The sequence below is a fragment of the Ovis aries genome, chromosome 21 (genome assembly GCF_016772045.2).
Source record: "Ovis aries strain OAR_USU_Benz2616 breed Rambouillet chromosome 21, ARS-UI_Ramb_v3.0, whole genome shotgun sequence".
NCBI lineage: Eukaryota > Metazoa > Chordata > Mammalia > Artiodactyla > Bovidae > Ovis > Ovis aries.
Window position 1 is genome coordinate 29,811,485 of NC_056074.1, and position 15,728 is coordinate 29,827,212.

Sequence of the window (15,728 nt, forward strand, 5' to 3'; positions counted from 1 at the left end):
CTCAGACTGATGTGTGTGACAGCTGGTGGGGTAACATCAGGGACCAGGCCAGGGATGAGTTCTGGAATGTGGCCGCTGGAAGGGTTCTGGCATCTGTACATTCCAACCTCAAAGGAGGAAACCTGGTATTTGAGAAATGTACTGTGCATGCAATACTGAATATAAAATAGCTCTGACAGTAATGGCTCTTGTTTGAAAACCTGGAAAGCTACTAATGGGGCTTCCCAGGTGGCGCTATGGTAAAGAACCTGTCTGCCAATGCAGGAGACACAAGAGATCCCTGGGTCAGGAAGAGCCCCTGGAGGAGGAAATGGCAGCCCACTCCAGTATTCTTGCCTGGAGAATTCCATGGACAGAGGAGCCTGGTGGGCTACAGTCCCTAAGGTCGCAAAGAGTCGGACACAACTGAGCAACTGAGCATGCGTGCACACACAGCTAGCGGAAGCTACTAACAGTTACGTAAGTCAAACAGGTTTCCGTTTACTCATAGCAGAGAAGAGGAGGCATTTCAAAAGGCATAACAGACAGGAGTGCAAATGGATAAAACTAACAGATCTAGAAAATAAATCTGTAGTAAATTTTCAAGAAGAGCTGTTCAGACACAGAGGAGATAAGAACAGTTCATTAGGAAAAAGAGAAGCAGAAAACTGGCAACAAACTGCTTCTTCAGAATATCCAATACAACTCTTACATGAAACAGTATGCCTGTGTTCCACTAAAATACTTGGATGTTTGAATAAAAATATCTCTTTCTCAGAGTTAAGAATGAAACCAAAGCAACTTCATACTGCTGCTCTTCCCAGGGCAGGACATAAACAGTGATAGATAAACCACGAAGGGCATGCTATGATAAGAGCTTCAAAAATCACCGTTTCCTTGGGAAAATGGGCATCAGGGTATGATTAGGACAGTCTTCTTATTCACATCATATGTTTACTTTTCTGGGACTTACAAATTTTAGTAATGAACATGAAAGAAGGCTCAAATTTAGCTTATGTGATTTTAGGGTAATATAAGTAAATTTTACATTTTTCTTGCTAAACTGGTACTGACTTTTATTTTTAAATTTTAAATTACAAATTAAAACAAGAAATATGATTGGTGTTGTTCCTCAACTCTGTACAAAAACAAAGTAAAATTTTCTTTTCATCTCGGTAGCTTTACCAACTCAGTTATTATATAAAAGACTCTTGACTAATTTCATTTCTAAATACAGAACAAAAAGATTTGCATTTTAGCAGAGGAGAGTGGGAGGAAACATGAGGTGGATATAAATTCCTGACACTAAAGGATTCTAATACTAGAATGGGTTATAATAAAAAGACTGTAGAAGCATCTCTGCTGAGGATTTTTAAATAATCTGGGCTCTCACTTTTCTAAGGTGAACTAGTACTATTTGATATGAAGCTTAAAAACTAGTGCTATTTTAAGAGAACACTGATTTATATATCTGTCTTATAGATTAGATTGGAATAAGCACAGATTCTTAGGAATTCAGTAACATCAAAAGGAAGAGAACTATAAAGAAACTAAATGGGAAGGAAATCCAAGGAAAGGGGGACATACATGTAGCTGATTTACTTTGCTGTACAGTAGACACTAACACAACTCTGTGAAGCAACGATACTCCAATAAAAATTAATTTAAATTCTATTGCTGAAGTTCTAGAAATAAGAACATGCTGAACCTTAATCTTAACAGTGTGAAAATTGTTTTCTTGAAATTTTTTTAATTAGATTAAAATGTAATCATATTTCACTTTGATGTCAAAAAACCCTGTGCACTTTATTAAGCTATGAAGTTTGGTGTGGAACACTGATATGATCGGGGGGGGGGGGTTTATGTAGGTTATTTCCCCCTTCCCTTCCCATCCTTTCTTTCTGCAGGAGTTGGAGCAGAAACATCCCATAACTGAAGAAGACATAATAGATAAGGAGAACTCTTTTTAAAGGCCTTAGACGCCTGCTCTACGGAAGATCTGACCTTTGGCCTGGGAAATAAGGACTTGGACCTTGGAGTCAGATAGACCTGAGGGCTGGAATCTACTTTCTAATCACTTACCACATGCAAGGTCTTGAGCAAATGACCTATTTAAGTCCAGTTCCCTCAAACACAGTGAGAATGGCAATAACAATATCTATCACTCAGGGTCGGAGAAGGCAATGGCAACCCACTCCAGGACTCTTGCCTGGAAAATCCATGGACAGAGGAGCCTGGTAGGCTGCAGTCCATGGGGTCGCTGTGAGTCGGACATGACTGAGCAGCTTTGCTTTCACTTTTCACTTACATGCATTGGAGAAGGAAATAGCAACCCACTCCGTGTTCTTGCCTGGAGAATCCCAGGGACGGGGGAGCCTGGTGGGCTGCCGTCTATGGGTTCGCACAGAGTCAGACACTACTGAAGCGACTTAGCGGCAGCAGCAGCAGCATCACGGGTGTGTCAATAAACAGGAGTTGTTTCACCACTGCAATTTCTCTGAACATTTGTAGAATCCTCCGAGGTACAGGGCTAACCAGGACCTGAGTTGGCTTTACAAACCAGGTTTGATCGTATCTGGTCTTACCTCCTAAATTCAGGGCTGAGGTCACTAAGGAAAGGTGCACAAACACAGGGTCACTTTCTAGTTTCTGCCCGTATAATTGTGTTATGTGCAAACTTAACCTAAGAAACTTTGGATTTCTGCGCTCTCATCTTGAATATCATATAGTACTACATAATATGCTAAAAAAGAAGTCAGAGTTGTAAACCATTATCATATGAGCAACTGGTGCTTCTTTAATAGTTGACCGTGAAAAGGAGCTTTAAATTCTGAGCTTTCTCCATTTGTGGTTTTGAAAATCAAAATATCAATATCATTTAAACAGCAGTAGAAAAGAAAAATGTTCAACTTCTTAACAGGGCTAGTCTGTGATTCAGAGAAAACTGTGGTCTCCATGTTATCTTAATGAAAAATATTTATAACCAAGATCTGAAGAAGCACCATATAAATATGGGAAAAAAGAATTAATGCAAATATATCATGGATAGAGATAGCTATCCTTACTAATGCCAATGAGGAGGAAAAGGGCAGGATTACTTCCTTGTGCTAATTTGAACAGTCTCTACAGACTACCAAATTCTTTACAGTAAATCAGTGCTGCCTATTTTCTATTTGTCAATAACTGAGATGTTATTTACCTAGCAGGAAACAAAAGAATTTAAATATGATATATATTTGCTGCTTATGAAACAGATATGTTCTTTTAACATGCAAACTTTTGCACATTAACCTGAGGTCTGGAAAGCATTAGGAAATAAGCTGATCTGAAATTTTAAAATAAGTATTTCCTGAACGTAGGAAAGTAAGAGATAATACCTACATAGTTAAATCTACTTCAAAAAATGATCACCTCTCTACAACCACGCCAAAGGTTAAAGCTCAGTTATTCCATTTGTGGATAGTTAAATAATTAGCCAGTCACCTAAAAGCAGCCAAGGAAATACGTGCCCAAATGCAATATGAAAAACAGTCTCAGTGAAATATTTGTCAAACACTGAATAATTGACTGAGATGTCCTTACCTCTCGCTGTGGCACAGGTTTTAGGATCAATAATTAAAATTACTCCAAATGGCTGCGCTCAGCAGTAGGCTCGACAGGACACCGTGGCTCTGCATTCCGTGCAGAATGAAGGACAATGGCACTGGCTCAGACTTATCCACCACCACAGGGTGACTCCCAGTCAGACCCTTCCCAGCACTCGGAGGCTCCAGCTCTGCTCCCAGCAGTTTCCTTAGCCCCGGTTTCTGGTCTTTGGTCAGGCAGAGTGGTTTGTGTGCACGGAAGAGCTCTGCCTGCAGGAGCTTAATCCTCTCTTTGCATGTCCTGCTTTCCAGCACAGCAGAGACGCCCCAGCCCAGCTACACTTGCAGAACAGGCTTCGCCAGGATAACTCCACCCACCCACTTGACACAGGTACAAGTCTTCTGCTCAGAAAACACTCGGACTAAACTGATACTTAATTAATACTTTAACTTTTTAAAAAGTCACTGACTATTCAGTTGTTTATATTTGCTATCCATATGGGAGACAGTGTATTCTATAAAAATGATGGTATTTACACCCAATTAAAATTTAAAAAAACAACAAAAACCTGATCTAGCAGGAAGTACTGTCTACAAAAGGCTGAGTCATTAAATTGGCAGCGACAGGCTGGGAGAACATAACTCTGAATATCTTTGCTGATAATGAGTCATGATTGTTTTCTACTCAGACAAAAAATCATCAATGTATACCGCCTTTGCATGAAAAATTCTGAGACCGGAATGCACAATTTTTTAATATGCAAATGAAAAATTTTAAAACCTGAAAAGTTTTTTTCAGAATTAAAAAATAAGAATTGCACATGATCAACTATACTTCAATACAACAACAACAACAAAATCCAGAATTAAATGTTTCTGATTATGACCTCCTCCTTTATGTACTGCCAAGTGTTAAAATTATAGCTCTACTTATACAAATATTGAAAAGATTCAATATTTACACTAAATAGCAGTACTACACTGTTAACTCGACTAGATATGAAAAAATTAATGAATTGGAAGATATTAAAATATTAATATTAAATTAATATTTTCTGTTCTAAATGACTTTTCACCAATACCAATATAAATCCATGTTCAGACACTTGTTTCTAGTAAACAAAATGATGTTTCATTTGCCAGAAAGATTCTAAATAATTTATAGACAGTCTTCATTATAACACTATGAAGTTGATGAGAACACTATTCCTGTCTTAGAGATGAGGAAGCCAAGGTCACACAAGCAGGAACTGTTGAATTCAAGACGCCTAGTGAGTATTTATCATTCTTTCCTCTCTGGTCGCAGTTCTGAATAAAGGAGTGTTGATAAATGGTAGGCCACAGTAAGAAAAACAATGAATTGGTGTGATTTCACAATACGAAGAGACCACAGAGAAATCCAGGGCACGACAGGAACAAGACACGTGGATTTCTTTTAACCATTGGAACAGCTGTGGACTTACGGATATTGATGAATAGGAAATGAGGCTCCCAAGAGTTTATTCACGGTGGAAAAGGCACAGCCACCCCTCCTCCCCGCTCCCTTCCTCAGCACTGAAGACGCAAGGGTAGGGGCCCAACAGAAAGAGGAGGGGGAGAGGGAAAAAGGGGGCAGGGTGAAGGGGAGTCCCTGCTGTAGAAAAGCCACCTGGGGGACATTCAGTGCAACTCAAGAGCCCCTCATGCTCCCCAACATACGAGCACAGATGGGATAAATAAATTAGATGGTAACTCTCCTGAGTGCAGGAGAATGACAAAACAACCCACCTGAAACTCAGAGGCTGCACTTTCTGCCATGTAAAAATACAGGTAAGGATGTGAGTGTGTGCAAACCTTGGGGAAAGGGGACTGAAGTCTGTAATCTGCTTCACTGCATGGTGACAATGTCATTTCCTGGTTTTCATGACGTACAGTATAGTTATGTGAGGTGTGACAACTGGGAGAAGTTGGGCTTTGAATACATGGGACCTCTCTGTACTATTCTGGTAACTTTGTCTGAGACTATAATTATTCTAAAATACAAAGTTTAAAATGTGGCTCATCATGCTCTGTCTTTCAATGACTGCTAACAGCACAGGAGAGGTCACCTGTTACTTTCTTCTTGCATTTTATAAAATGGAGGTTATCCTATGAAGAACTAAGATGGGTCTATGTGGCTAGTGGGGGCAATAAGAGAATTCCCTGAGAAGGCAACTTTCTAGTCATTCTGAGGGTCGCTGTCGATGGAGTGAGATGTGATCTGACTCTGGATATGTTTTTGGCCATGAAACTGGTAGAGTTTACAGACAAACTGTCAAAGGTTTGAATAATTTGGGTAATTTTTATGATAGAATTTTCTCTGCTCAAAACCTTCTCACGTCTTCCCATCTAGCTTTAAACCAAAGTCCAAATCCACACAGTGGCACCCAAGCCCCAAGGAGAATCTGATGCCCTTCCACCCTCCAGACCTCACCCATGTCTTCACTCGCTGCTCTAGTCAAACCGGCCTTCCTGCTGAGTCTTTAACGAGCCTGGACACATGCTGCTCAGTGTCCTTACACTTGCCGTTTCCCCTCTGGGAAGCTCTTCCCACAAGTAAGTGCTTATCTTTACTCCTCATCTCCTTCAGGTCTTGGCTCCCAAAGTTACCTTCTAATGGGGCTTCCCTGATAGCTCAGTTGGTAAAGAATCCAATGCAGGAGACCCCAGTTCAATTCCTTGGTCAAGAAGATCCCCTGGAGAAGGGATAGGCTAACCACTCCAGTATTCTTGGGTTTCCCCTTGTGGCTCAGCTGGTAAAGAATCTGCCTGCAACGTGAGAGACCTTGTTTGATCCCTGGGTTGGGAAGATCCCCTGGAGAAGGGAAAGGCTCCAGTATTCTGGCCTGGAGAATTCCAGGGACTACCCATGGAGTCACAAAGAACAACTGGGCGACTTTCACTTTCACATTACTTCCTAATAAACCCCTCCCTGACCACTCCACTCTCCTCCTCTGAAATTACAGCCCCATAGGAGCCACATTCCAGTACTTTCTAACTCACTTCTAGGCTCCGTTTTTCTCCACAGCACTTACCCACCTTAGTGTATGTTTAATGTGTTTGTCTTTTTCTTTCCCTCTCATCAACTCGAATACAAACAGCAAAATGACAATATTTTTGTTTGTTGTGTCCACTATTTTAGCCCTAGTACTCGGTATGCACTCAGTAAATGTTTGATCACTGAATGAATGAATACTGGAAATGATCAGAAATGGAAAAGTTGCTTTATATATGGCAAGGATTAGATTGAACCTACTCCAAGCACTGGCTAAGGCCTAAATGGGAGTTTAGGCCTTTGATACTAGTGAGGTGAGGTGAGGTGAGGTGAGGTGAGGTGAAGTCGCTCAGTCGTGTCCGACTCTTTGCGACCCCGTGACTGTAACCTACTAGGCTTTTCCATCCATGGGATTCTCCAGGCAAGAATACAGGAGTGGGTTGCCATTTCCTTCTCCAGGGGATCTTCCCGACCCAGGGATCGAACCTGGGTCTCCCACACTGGAGGCAGACGCTTTAACCTCTGAGCCACCAGGGAAGCCCTTTGATACTAGTAGTAGAAATTATTCGTATTCATAATTATTGATCAACTGTTTTAAAACAAATGCTATGTATAAAGGACGCAAAGTAATATACAAGAGAATATCTATCCAGAAGCAATTCTAGGTTAAGGAAAAAGACACACAAAAAGTGAAGCATAAAATTCAACATAAGCTAACTTATTACCAAACTCTGTTTCTAAATGAGTAACACAAGGAACAGCTACTGTAGGCTGTAGGCCTTTGTTATTCAAAACATAGTCTTAGGACCAGTATTATAGAATTACCTGGGAGCTTCTTAAGCATACAGAACATCAGGCCCCACCCTAGTGAATCATGATCTACAGTTTTTAACTCTCTCTCTCAGGCAGACTGAATGTACATTCAAGTTTGTGAAGCAGCGGCCCAAGGAGCCTCCGTGAAGAACAGAGTAAGTCATCTCATGCAGAAGAAAGACCACAGGCATAGAGGCGGGGGAACCCAAAGTACAACCAAGCGGAGAATAAGGAAACATATTATTGATACTGAGTAGAGATGAGAAAGGGGAAAAACAGGTTACAAACATAAATGTTCCAGTATTTTATGGAGCATCTTAAATTCCAGGTTGAAGGTTTAGTGTATAATTCTGGCACAAAGGGAAATCACTGGGGTTTTCTGAAGTCAGGGATTACACGTTATAAAGGTTGTATTCTGAAGTTTTATTTTAGTAGTAAATATTAAGATAGACTAATTCCACAGGCATTAATTGTGCATCCTGTGTGCACAACACCCTGTGGGGGAGACAAGGATGAATGAAACACATTTGTCACCAGTGAGGAGATGGCAACTTAGTGAGCAAGGGAAACAGCTGCTATTAGATCTGACATGGGGGCAAACAGGAAGCAGGCCTGGGAATAATGGTCAGGGAGAGCTGGTCAGGGAGAGGTGGGCCAGGGAGAGCCAGTCAGTGGAGCTTTCATGCACAAGAAGATTATGGCCTGAGTCTAAATACAAGGAAAATGTCAACTCAGGGGGAGTGGGAAGGAGGGCATTTTGGCTGTAGGGGCCGCAGGAGCAGAGGGAAAGCTACATGATCACATGTATGTATGTTCTGAGCACACCAAAGCAGAGCCCAGCGAGCACGGGGAGAAAGAACAGAACCAGAGAACAGAGGAGGAGGATGGCTGAAAATGACACAGCAGAGTCGAGTCTGGAGGTACGTTTTATGTGCAGTGAGGAGCAATCGAAAGATATATTTTTTAATTAATTAGAGAGGCTTAGAAAGAATGATGGCTGAAACAAAACTAGCGAATGAAGTAGGTTCTGATAAGCGCTCATCTTCATTTCCCCTTTAACACATCTTTTGCCCTAATTACTGTTCTGTTCATTTCCAGAAATACATTTTTATTTTCTCTTGTTGTAATAGAACCAAAAGATATTAAATAAATAATTTGTTTTGGGAGATGAAACAATAAACTTTACCTCTATTCAGTGTTCTGTGGTGGGAAAACTCTGGTTTTTGAGTTTAACAATCTCAAATGAGTTTAATCCACCTGGTGCAAGGCCAGGGGTACTAGGTGTGGGCAGTGATTAACAGGAGAGGTCAAAAGACTTCTCAAGACCAGCTGTGAAACCTCGGGCACATCGTGGAAGTCTTTCTGAGTTGCTCTACTAGTTAAAAAGGGGTGTGTTTGGAACAAAAATACATTCCGCACACTTAGTATCCTGCAAGGCTGTATTGAGATTCAAGGTCCAATTTAATAAAAATATAGTATTCTAAAACTCTAAGGCAACTGCAAACATGTGGTATTTTGAATTCTCTGTTTTTCCCTGAGAGTGAGAAAAGTATTATCTTGATGTATCTGTGTATTTGGAGAGAAAAATACCTGGGCATTCTAGCATTTTGGAACTCCTTTAAATCTTACAGTAATGCCTCCTAGGGCACTGATTTTAATATCTGATTCTTAAGACATCTGCCTCCAGAGCGATAAAGTAAGCATGTGTTCAATGGGAAGACTATTCAATACGATGTTCCACATGGGGTGAAGTAAAAACCGGAACCTTTTCACTTGCTATAGCGTGGCTGCTTCATGCTAAAGTGACAGTGAAGAAGCATGGTTACAGAAGAGCAGAGTGCTGCACACTCAAAGAAAGAAAACAAACAGCCCAGAAGCAAACAAATGAACATAAAGGAAAAAAAAAACTATAATTAGGCAAAATTGCAAATAAAATAACAACAACAAAAATAAGATTCTGAAGGGCCAGTTTTCTAAAAGAATACAAGGACTTTTTACTTTCAAAATTACAAATTCAGGCTGTTGCTTTATAAACTACTTCTTAAATGAATGTAAGGATTTCATTAGCATTACATTTGATCACTGTCTTTCCCTAAAATGAAAACCTCAGCTCCTTCTATGTCTGCTAGCAAAAAAATTTATGATGCAAACTCTATTCAAGTGGCCATCCAAAGAAGCTGGCTTCCACACCATGGGCCCATGAAAGCGACTGTAATTTGTTTGTTACAGGTATACTGTGAAATATTTACATATAAATTTATACCAACAAATAACACATTAAATAAGTTATCTACATAAACTAAATAGACCTAATTTTAGACACTCCTGAATTTAAATGATATAACATAGTAGATAAGCATAAATTGATAAAATAATAACGGCTGATAGTGATTAAGTATCCAGGGGGCTTTAAATGCTTTACATCTAATCTTCAAATGAATCTTGGCTCACTTCCTAGATGAGGAAATTAAAAATCAGAGAAGCCAAATGACATGCATAGGGACAGTAAAACATGGCACAGGGATTAAAACCCAAGGCTGACGCCCATGCTCTCACCTCTGTCCTGCTTCTCACATAGGTATATAAACTAACTAAAACATCCGCATTAAATCTGCTTTCACAAAATACCTATTTATGGGGTGGCTGCATTAAGACCTTAGAAATTACCTATTTGGACAGGGTAGAGTGAAGGGGAGATTATGGTCTATAAAGAGTAATACATGATTAGTGTAAAGGAGTTAAACAGTACAGAGCAAATGGAAAAAAAAGAAATGTCTGTTGCTATATTTGCAATCTCACACGCCTCTCCAGTGAGGGACGCATCCTCCTGATCCTCTATGAGTTTACAGCAGGACTGTACTGCTCTGTGATTTGTTCTTTCATTTAACAACACATCACAGGGAAAAAAACCCTGGGTGAGCACATATGCTTCTACTTTATTCTTTTGAGGGCTGCAGAGTACTTCACAGTACGGAAGTATAACATCTATTTTGAGAATGTGATTTTCAGCCTTTGTGTATTAAAGCAATACCGTAAGGAGGATTTACCTGGATAGGAGGTATAGTTAAAAAACATGAAGCAACCAATTAAAAGTTGACAAAGGACTAGAATAGACATTTCTCCAACAAACACATGAAAAGATGCTCTATGTCTTCACGCTTCTGTATAATCACCACCTGGGCCAACAGAGCATTACCAGCACTTCCAGATCCTCCCTCCTACCCACCTGCTCACTCTCCTCTCCAGAAGTACCACTGCCTAAAGTTTATCACCACACAACTCAGCCCTGAACTCTATGACTTTGAACTCTCTCCTTACATAAATCAGGCTTCTTTCCCTCAATATTTGTGTGGGACTCATCCATGTAGTTGCACATAGCCATGACTCATTTCATTTACAGTGGAGGAATCTACTGAATGAGCACGCCTTTATTTATCTATCCCACTGTGGATATACCTTTGAAATTATTTAGTTTTTTGACAATTAGGAATAAGGTTGCTATGAACACACTACATACACACCTAAGAGTGGAGCTGCTGGGCCACAAGGTATATATGTGTACAGCTTAGTAGGCAGTGCCAACACTGCTTGTCACACATCACGCTACCCTGCAGTACATGGGAATTCCCAGTGATTTACACCCTTGCCAACTTTGGGTATTGCTACTTTTAAATTTTAAGCATTCTTGTGAGTGTGTTTTCATGAGTTAATAAAGTTTTGATTTGCATTTCCCTAAAGACTCATGATGTGGAACAACTTGTGTTGTGCTTATTCAGTATTTTGATATCTGTTGTTCAAGTTTTCATGCAATTAAAAAAAAAATCAGTTTATCTCTCCTTTTCTGATTCTTTACATACTTTCATTATGTGACCTTGGTCAGATAACTGTGCTGCAAATATCTTTATCACTTTGAGATTTGCCCTTTTCACTATCTTAATAGTATATTGCAATTTACTTTCTGAACTTTAAGTTTAATAATTAAGCTTTTCAGTTAGGATTACTGCTTTATGTATAACCCAAGATCATGATGGAGAAGGAAATGGCAACCCACTTCAGTATTCTTGCCTGGAAAATCCCATGGATGGAGGAGCCTGGCAGGCTATAGTCCATGGGGTTGCAAAGAGTTGGACATGACTGAGCGACTTCACTTCACTTCACTTCTTCACTTCAAGATCATGAAAAGAGCCCATGATGATATTCCACTGTATTCTCTTCCAGAAGCTTTGCTGTTTCACCTTTCACATACAGATCTATAATTTTCAAGAGCTAGCACCATTTACTGAAATGACTGTCCTTTTCACAATGCTCTACAGTGCATAAATCAAGGATCTATTAATGTATGTCCACAGGTTTGTTCCTGGACTCTGTTCTTTACCGCCATTCTATTTGTCTATCCTTGTATCAACCTCAGTATCTTAATCAGTGAAGCTTTAATAGTAAGTCTTGATATCTGTAAGTTTCCACTATTTTGTTCAACATTGTCTTAGGTATTTTGGGCTCTGCATTTCCATTCAATTTAGAATCAGCTGTCAATTTCAACACAACTCCTAACTTAAAAATTGGCGCATTATCAACAACTTGGCCCTATTGGGCTTCCTGCGTTGTTCTGAGAGCACCAGGACTTTCTCTGCTCCATCAATTGATACCCTGAAGGCTCAGGTCCCCCCACACTGGGTCACTTCTCTGGATTTCCCTCTTCTGCTTCATCTTAGCTCAGTAACTGCTCAGGACAGTATTAACTCTCCAATGCTTCAAAGAGACTATATTATATTTTTACATTTCTGCCCAGATTTTCTGTTTTCAGAGGGGAGGTTTGTCTAAATTCTCTAGTCCTCCACTTTTAGAAGCTCATGCCCATAAAGTAAGCTTTTCTTTTCTTTTCTCTTCACTCTTTCCCAACCTTCTGCCTACTCCTTCCCTCCCCAAACTCGCTCTTTCTTTCTTTCTGGAAGAAAAGGTGGATAAGATGGGAAGATGGGGGATTCAACCATGGAAATTAATAAAGACCAAGTGTTGACCCTAGAAAGAAACACCTGCTATGAGAACTGCAGAATTCTCATAGCTGGGCTTAAGAGAGGCTGCACAGAGAGAAAGGTCAGCAGAAAGCACGTGAGCTGGAGAGAGGACAGTGAGCCAACATCAGAGAGGTGAGTGACATGTGGAAGGGGTGGAGGGGGAGAGAAGTGTGCAAAAGAAACATCTGCGGAGGCAACAGCTGAGAAGACTGAAAACTTGAAGAAAGACATCAGTAAATAACTGCTCAGTAAATGCCAAGCAGGAGACACACACAGAAGTCCTCATGCGCTTCCTTCCTCTTCCTCCCACTCACCTCAGCCTCATCAGCTGTCAAAGCAGAACCTGTGGGGATGGAACAAACGCCAGTTTCTTTGGAACAAGCGTTTACCTTTCTTCCTCTTAACTCTCCTCCCCACCTCCCCACCCCACACACGCCCTTTTCCTTAAGGTGCCATGGATACGTGCTAACTTGGTCAGGACATGGTGATTCATTAACTTTATTTTTACAGACACAAATAATTGGTCATACTGAGAACATTAAGAGTTCCAAAGGGAAAATTTTCCTTACTGCCCTTGTTGTGCAATAATACAGGGAGCTTTAAGTTGCAGTCTCAAACTATAGCTCTATCTTTCAGACCTGGTATCTCACAGTGACAGATGGCAATGTTAAAAATAAATAGAACATTCAAGCTATTTGTACTGAAGGCAAAGACAGTTTTAAAGTGTGAAACAAGCCTGAGGCTGATAGAACTCACATTATCCTTTTCAAAATGTATTAAGAATGCACATTTCCCTATGCCAACCCTGAAATGTTGCCCATCAGAGTTAAATATTAGCTTTTGAAGGTGTGCTGTCATTATACATCACTACTAATTTAGAATTAGCAACGCCGTACAGGTCTATTCACAGAAACCCATTTTCCAGAACTGTCAATAACTGATTAACTTTCTCAAGTTTTAAAAGTGCTGGAGGTTATCACTACTAGAAATTCACTTTCATATTCAGAACATAAGAAAGTATTTGATATAATACCAATATTAAGCTAATTTTTAAAAACATTTTATAGTATATCTGAGGTAACATGATCAAAATAAGACTTTATAATCAATAAGAGTTATATAGTTTATATAGCAGAAATACATGAAAATAATATACAAGAAATAACAGTAAATTTTTGATGTAGAATTTTGGTAACTTTAAAGCAGTGACCACAAAAACTCATGATCATCTCAGATGGATAAAAAGTATCAGCCAGGGCTTCCCTGGTGGCTCAGCGGTGAAGAGTCCACCTGCCAATGCCAGAGACATGGGTTTGACCCCTAGTCTGGGAAGACCCCACAGGCCATGGAACCACTAAGCCCATGCGCCACAGCTATGGAGCCTGTGCTCTAGAGCCTGGGAGCTGCAACTACCAAAGCCCGCATGCCCCACAGCCCATGCTGCAAAAACTAGAGAAGCCGCCGCAGCAAGGAGCCCACACGCCACAACGAGAGAAGAGCAGACGCTGCAACGAAGGCCCAGCATAGCCAAAAATAAAAATTACATTAAAAAAGATTTCTGACAAAAACAACACCCTTTTGTGATAAAATCATCCAACAAACCAGGAATTGAAGGGTACTTTGTCAACTTGACAAAGGGCATCTATGAAAACCACACAGTTAAAAGTTTTTACACAACAACAAACAATTAGATGACTTCTCCTAAAAGATCAAAAGTAAGACAAGGATGCCTATTCTCAAAACTTCAACACTGTAACACATCCAGGGCAACTGGGCAAGAGTAAGACATAAAAAACATCCACATCGGAAAGGAAGAAGTAAACATGTCTATTCACAAATGACATGATCTTATATATAGAATATACCAAGAAATCTACTAACAACCTATCAGAACTCATAAACATTTCAAGTCTCAGGATACAAGATTAAGATACAAAATTAATTGTATTTCTATGCATTTGGAATGAACGATAAGAAAATGAAACTAAGAAAACAACTCTATTTACAAAAGCATCCAAAGAATAAAAATAAATTTAACAACAGATATTCAAAACTTAAAAAAAAAAACACAAAAACTACAAAAGTTGAATGACGTGAAGGATCTAATCAAATGGGAAAATAATCTCATGTTCAAGGACTGAAAGACTTAAATACTGGCCAGAAGGTAATACTTTCCAAATTGATATGTAGATTCAATAAATCCCCATCAGAATTCCAACCATCTTCTTTTAGAACTAACAAGATGATTCTAAAATTCATGTGGAATTGAAAGGCACCTGGAAAAACCAAATCAATCCTGAAAAAGAATAAAGTAGGAGGACCTCCCAACTGCAAAATTTACTCTAAGCAATGGTAATCAAGACAGGGTGGTATTGGAATATGAACAGACATATAGATCAATGGAACAGAACTGAAAATCTAGAAATAAATTTATGCATCTAAGATCAACTGAGTTTCTACAAGGGAGTCAAGTCAATTAAATAGGGAAGAAATAACCTTTTCAACAAATCATGCTTGGATAACTGGATATCCAATGGACTTGGACCTCAAAAACATACACAAAAATTAACTCAAAATGGGTAGTAGGCTAAAAAGGAAGATCTAAAACTATAAACTTCTTAGAAGAAAATATAGAAGTAAATATTGACCTGGGGCTAAACAATGCCTTCTTAGATAAACATCAAAAGCATAAGTGAGAAAAGAAAAAAAATAAATTGAACTTCATCAAAATTAAAAATATTTATGCTTCAACAGATGTCATCAAGAAAATGAAAGACAAAACACAGAATTTGAGGAAATGTATGTCTGCAAATCACATTATCTGATAAAGGACTTGTATGTGGAATGTATACCATGACCCAATGGTAAAAAGACAACCAAATTAAAAAACAGACAAAGGTCTGAACATTTCTCCAAAGATACACAAATGGGTAATAAGTAAACACATAAAAAGATGTTCAACATTATTAGCCATCAGGGAAATGCATATCAAAACCATAAAGATGTGTCACTTAATACCCACTAAGACAACAATAACCAAAAATACAGTAACAAGGAAAGAGAACAATTTGAATTCTCATATACGCTGCTGGTGGAAGTGTAAAACAGTGCAGCTGGTTTACAAAGGTAAACCAGTTTGGCGGTTCCTCCAAAGGTTGAACATATGAGTTATCATATGACCCAGCAATTCTACTACTACATACATACTCAAGAAATGAAAACATTTATCTATACCAAAACTTGTACACTAATTATTGCATTATTCATAATAACCCAAAATGGAAACCCAAAGTGAATGGATAAAATAAATACTGTATATCCATA

General features: G+C 39.3%; 1 protein-coding gene across 6 annotated transcripts in view; it reads right to left on the bottom strand.

The window, feature by feature from the left end:
* Nucleotides 1–15,728, bottom strand: part of ARHGAP32 (Rho GTPase activating protein 32) — a 197,755-nt gene that overhangs the window by 37,485 nt on the left and 144,542 nt on the right. Inside the window, exon 1 of one of the 6 annotated variants that reach the window (XM_027959914.2) lies at nucleotides 3,562–3,857. The exons of the other annotated variants lie outside the window; for them this stretch is intronic. The gene's annotated coding sequence lies outside the window, so the exon portion shown is untranslated. Of the gene's footprint in view, nucleotides 1–3,561; nucleotides 3,858–15,728 lie in introns of those variants that run through there. 6 annotated transcript variants of the gene reach the window in all.